Source organism: Sinocyclocheilus anshuiensis, unplaced genomic scaffold (assembly GCF_001515605.1).
Source record: "Sinocyclocheilus anshuiensis isolate Anshui unplaced genomic scaffold, SAMN03320099.WGS_v1.1 scaffold657, whole genome shotgun sequence".
Lineage (NCBI taxonomy): Eukaryota > Metazoa > Chordata > Actinopteri > Cypriniformes > Cyprinidae > Sinocyclocheilus > Sinocyclocheilus anshuiensis.
In genome coordinates, this window is record NW_015539858.1 from 178,945 (window position 1) to 184,944 (window position 6,000).

Sequence of the window (6,000 nt, forward strand, 5' to 3'; positions counted from 1 at the left end):
ATTGCATTGACTGAAGCACAAATGTAAAAAAACTATTGAACATTTGCATTTTCTATGTACAAACGACTTCCAATAATAAGTTATGAACTCACTTTAATGTGGAAAAAGATAAAAAGTGTCAATAATATAATATTAGCCAATGATATCTGAAGAGTTGATCAAAACACATTTTAAACATAAAATGTTGTATTTTATTAGATTGTCTGTGGAACGTTTACACACAAATATTGGGTAACTGTAAATAAGCATCACACATTTCAGCATGTACTTTGGTGAGGATTTCCGCCATGAGACGTCTACCGATTCAAGTTCTCACCCGCCAGTTTTATAATGTGCTGTGTTATTCACTGTGAAGACTGAGTATCAGCCGTGGCAGATGGGCTGCTCCCTGGTTGCATGTCTGACATATTTTTGCAACTTCAACATGAACAAACGCACCTTTCTTATGCCATCCTGTTCAAAGCAACCTTAATTGGAGAATAAAGCCAGACTTGTGTGCAGGGAGCCTCCACACGCGACTGGACAGACACAGACGAGCGTCTGGAAGTATGCATGATTTACAGTTACGCAAAACTGCTCGCGTTGAGAAAGGGCATCTTGTCGTCAATCTCGAGACTGAAAAGCCTCGGGTTTGCTCTACTGTTTCAATTGTCATTCATCATGCATGCAGCTAGGGTCCAGTTCAGCACCTTTATATGTTCTCATATAGCACCATTTTTCATATATATTTGAAGTTTGTCAGGACCCTACTGTTGGCATGCACGAACGTCAAATTTAAAACTTCATATTTCGTCAGATATGTATCCTACATATTTCAACCTTTTAAAACATTACAAGGCAAATCAGGAATATTCATACTGTACCATACATGTTAAACAGAAACTAATACAGTACTCAAGTGAAAAGAAAGTGCTACTAGACAGAACCATTTCTTTCTTGTTTTTGAGTCGTATAATATTCGAAGGCTCTACAAGAGGACACACTACATTACATGATCTAAAGATACACCAAAACATTTTTTTTTTTAATTTTGCCATCTTTTAAAATCATTTAACAAACACTGACACGTCTTAATTCCAACCGCAGATGGTCAACACAAAGATAAAAAGGAACAACTCAAGAAAGTTTGTGAACAACCTTTGTTTTTTCTTTTTTAGAACATCACATTACCCACACCACTATCAAGAACATATACAGAAGTGTATGCATCTCTGCTGTTATATTTTAATATTCCCCGAAATTAAATATTTTTCTATTTGACTTTGTGTTATTGTTCATTTTATTTGCAAGGTCACATTGTTGCATTCGAAATACCTTTTCCTCGGTTCTTTTGTTTACTAACACCATGCATACAAAATGTTACATTTTAGAGATGAAGGCAAACTACGTTGGAACGATAATTCGTAACCCTAAAGTCAATCATTACAACCACAGTGTAATGATTTTAAGGCCTATGGGTTGAAAACTGTGACTTCAGTACATGTTATGCATAACAGTCCAATTTCATGAATTCAAGTGTTTAGAGTAACTCAGATATAGCTGCAATATAATCGCATTTTGAGATGGCCTCATAAATTGACATAGCTGTTTCCTTTAACACTACAGTAAAATAGACAGCAATCTTCCCAAATAATTCCTTTAGAATTAAATACGCTGTTTCATCAGGGTGAAAAATTGTGTACACTAACAATATTTGTATACCACCTATACATAAAGCGAGAAAAACATCATACGAACACTACTCTCTTCTGGTCATGCATTGCACATACACGTATAACAAGCATACTTCTACTCATTTCTTTGTTGGGAACAAACCTTACTCAGATTTTTCAAGTGCACATGGTTCATCAATTTTGCACCAGCTTTACACGTTTACTACTTTATAAGTAAAAGAGGACAACCAGATGCTGCCATTCAAAGGTAACTTTCTAAATATTTTGATGCCCTTGGCAGAAAAACGGTTCGAATTTTGAGGCAAAAATATCTGCCTCAACCTTCCTACCGTCTAAATACAGGAAATCTGTATACTAGGCATTATGACTCATATACTGCATCCTTCTATAGCAGCCCTTATTGTAAGAAATCCGTGTCCAGACAGTCATAGGAAACGAACTACACAATGAGAACAATACAATCACAGACTGAATACTCTGTGTCAGTGATATGCTAATCAGATCCTTGAAATAACACATTGCAACCAAATCTGATCGAAATGAACCAAGAAGCGCACAGAGCAAACAGATGAATGCACTTCTGAAAGGCTGAGGTGTTAATCTGGGAGCGCGATTGTCAATCTTTTCATATGGGGCAGAAATGAAGGTTTCTCTTTGCAGTGGTAAAGCAGATGAAGCAGCTCAAAGTGCTGTTTGAATAAAGTGCTTCCTGTAGGAGGTGTCTGTTGTAGATCAGCATCTTAACACTAACCCACAGAATGTACCCATAATTCAGTCATATTCTGCTAAAACATATAAATACTCTCTCACACACACACACATGCTTACGAACGCAGAAAAAAAAAGACGTGCTGAAACGAACTGCTTTTCCCGTCAGCTGGACAATAATTACAGTACAAATAAACAGAAGCCAACTCGAGCCAGACATAAAACCAATGAAAATACTCATTAGTTGTGCTTTAATGAGAAAACAACTGCCTAGATGCATGTATGTCCATGCCTCTAAATGCTACAACCCCAGGAAAAAGGTTTTAGTAAAGGCAACTAGTTAACAAATGCTGTGTTTTCATAATAGTACACTACTGCTTATATTTTATTTGAATGAAATTCAGTATGCAAAATGCACTTTGCATAGTAGGCCCAATTTCAATGTAGACTTTAAAACTGTTCGCCAAAATCTGCAAAAACCATTTCCTGCAATCCAATGAATTTGAAGTGAAGGACATCTGAGGATGCTGCAATTTGCTTGTTATTTTTGTTAAATTTGATCATATACTATTTAAAAAATGAATGATTATGTATTAGTTATGCAGTAGAATATGTGTATGACAATAAGTATATTTAAACAGCCATTGTTTTGAGAGGAATGACATCATGGCAAATGCATTGAAACTTTTTTTAGGTTAGTGTAAATCCAGTGTGACAATTATTTTCAGCATTTCACATAAGACCACATATCCCTGCAAACCAAACTAAACTAAATTCTATTATTTTAAAACGAGCCTATTTGTTTGCTTTGCTTTTGCACAGTTCTCGTTTAACCTCACTGACAGGGAAAAATAATATATTGCACACCTATCAAGAATGATTTTTGTCTCATCAGAGAGATGGATATAATTTAAATCCATTAGCCTATTTAAAGCCACTTTTAAAAACGTAAAACGTTTTAAAAAACTAATCTTGTTGTGTCCGTTTATTTATGCTAAAGCATGGCCACACAATGTCATATATTTGATGCTTATAGTTCAAGCAGCCTCATTATGTTAGGTATATTTCATTAGGCTAGTGTGTAAATAATTCATCCAAATATTGTAAATATTAATGCACTTTTTGGTTTCTAATTTCAAACGGGGAAAGCTGTATTTGTGCAATGGCAAAATGCTGCAGTTCTCCTTATCACTGACAAAGTCAGGCTTAAAAAAAAAAAAACTTCACTTTGGACCATCAAAATACTCCGCACTCGATCGTGTGCAGTGCATTTCTGATATAAGTGCTTGATAAGACCTTAATTATTTGATACCCAGTTTTGAGAAATTGCACAGCAGCCCCACACATGTTAAGCCTGGGAAGAAGTATTGGATGTAATAACACCAAATCCTAATGCTTTACTAAGCACGCTGTCTCTCTCACACACACACACACACACACACACACACACAAATGAAAGACTGCACCTGTCCGGCACCGGTCGCGATCGTCCGCTAGTACAGCAGGAGGCTAGAAGTACAACTAACAACAGAAATATCAGAAGTAGTTTGCGTCAATCCTCGTGCTCCTCCGTGTCTGTGCTCTTCTCTTTATGGCAGGGGAAGATGGGCCGCCTGTATGTCTGACGGTTTTCCGCTCGCGTACTGCTGCGAGTATCCTGATGTCATCCTGCCTCTGCCTCTGTCCGTGCCCCTTCGGTGACTATCGGCCATAATCATTCGCGGCGCTTCATCGCTTCGCTCGGTATTATTCCGCTTATCGACAGCTCGAGCACCGGCGAGTCTCCTCGACTGACCTGAAAATGGCAGTAGCGGCTCCGCTTAGAACGGCTCATCGACTTCCTTTGTCCTGATGAAAGGTCAAGCGAAGCGCGGAGGCACGTACCGTTTGCCCCATATTTTAAAAGCTCTTGTTTTTCGCCTCGCCATCCATCCGACACATATTCCTGAAGTGAGAGTGTGAGCGAGAGAGAGAGCGGATCTCTGTGGAGGGCGCCGCTGCTGTAGTGCGAATGAACTCAATGACCCTCCCCCTCCCTCCAACACACAGGCGCGCGCACGCTCTTGAGCGCAGCTCAACTCGCGTATCGCTTGCATACTACAACACGCACTGCGCTGCGCACAGAGAAGTATGCAGTAAATCTATACTCCAGAATGAGGCCATACTTCCATATGTCTATTCTCCAAACCGCTTGTCAAATGTAGGGGATGCTGGACCAAGGAAGAAACCCTGGACGGATGGCCACATGTTTGATTGTTCATTGTTCATTTATTTTATTTAAAAACATGAACAGACACATTACCAATCTTTGTTTTTAAGTATTTTGAGAGAATTATGCTCTCTTAATTAAAACTCAGAATGTCGAGGCTCCATTTTGTCATCATGGACAATGCATCTGGGGTTGTAATATAGCCTAATGTAAGTTGCAATTCCAAGATAAGAAAATAATATGCCTTATTTATTGTAATGAACATAAATTAACACTAATAATTCTGTAATATAAAATATTAAAGATTGCATAAGAATCTGATTAAGCAACTTTCCTGTCACCAACCCAACCCCCTATATAAAACCCCATTGCCCCTTATTGCACTACTTCTATTTAGTAGCTATTTTATTTCATATACTATATATATATATATATATATATATATCGACTGGACCAGAAGCTGCTATTTAACTTTGTCTTTGAAAAAGTCTCATCTTTTGCATTTTAAAGTTTATTTAATGTATTTTTAATATATATATATATATATATATATATAGCAAAGTCACATATAATCATACTCACCCACAGAACAACTTATAAACATCCAAAAATAAGAAAAAAGAGAGAAATATTATATATAAAGATAGATAGATAGATAGATAGTCCTGACTTTCATATCAACAGTGTCTCTTCCTGACTGTGTTGTTTGTAGTTGTTCATTATTACAATTATGCAATTGTGCGCTTTCACTTGTTGCTCTATTCCTACTAAAAAAACAAACCAAAACAACAAAAAAAGAATGCTTAGGTTACAATAAGTCTTAGAATTATACATATTTTATTATAATTATCCTTTTTTATCATCATATTATTTTAAATAGTATCAGAAAAAGTAGTAATAGAAATAGACATGTAAAGAGGAGATTCAATATATAACTATTTTCACTTTTGAGTTGGCTATACAGTGGGAAAAATATTTATTTGATCCCCTGCTGATTTTGTAAGTTTGCCCACTTACAAAAAATGAAGGGTCTGTAATTTTTTATGGTAGGTTTATTTTAATGTATAGAGACAGAATATCAACCAAAAAAATCCAGAAAAAAACATTATATAAAGGTTAGAAATTGATTTGCATTTCAGTGAGTGAAATAAGTATTTGATAGTACTTGGTGCAGAAACCCTAGTTGGCAAGCACAGAGGTAAGACGTGTCTTGTAGTTGGTCACCAGGTTTGCACACATCTCAGGAGGGATTTTGATCCACCCTTCTTTACAGATCCTCTCTAAATCCTTAAGGTTTCTTGGCTGTCGTTTGGCAACTGGAAGTTTCAGCTCCCTCCACAGATTTTCTATAGGATTGAGGTCTGGAGACTGGCTAGGCCACTCCATGACCTTAATGTGCTTCTTCTTGAG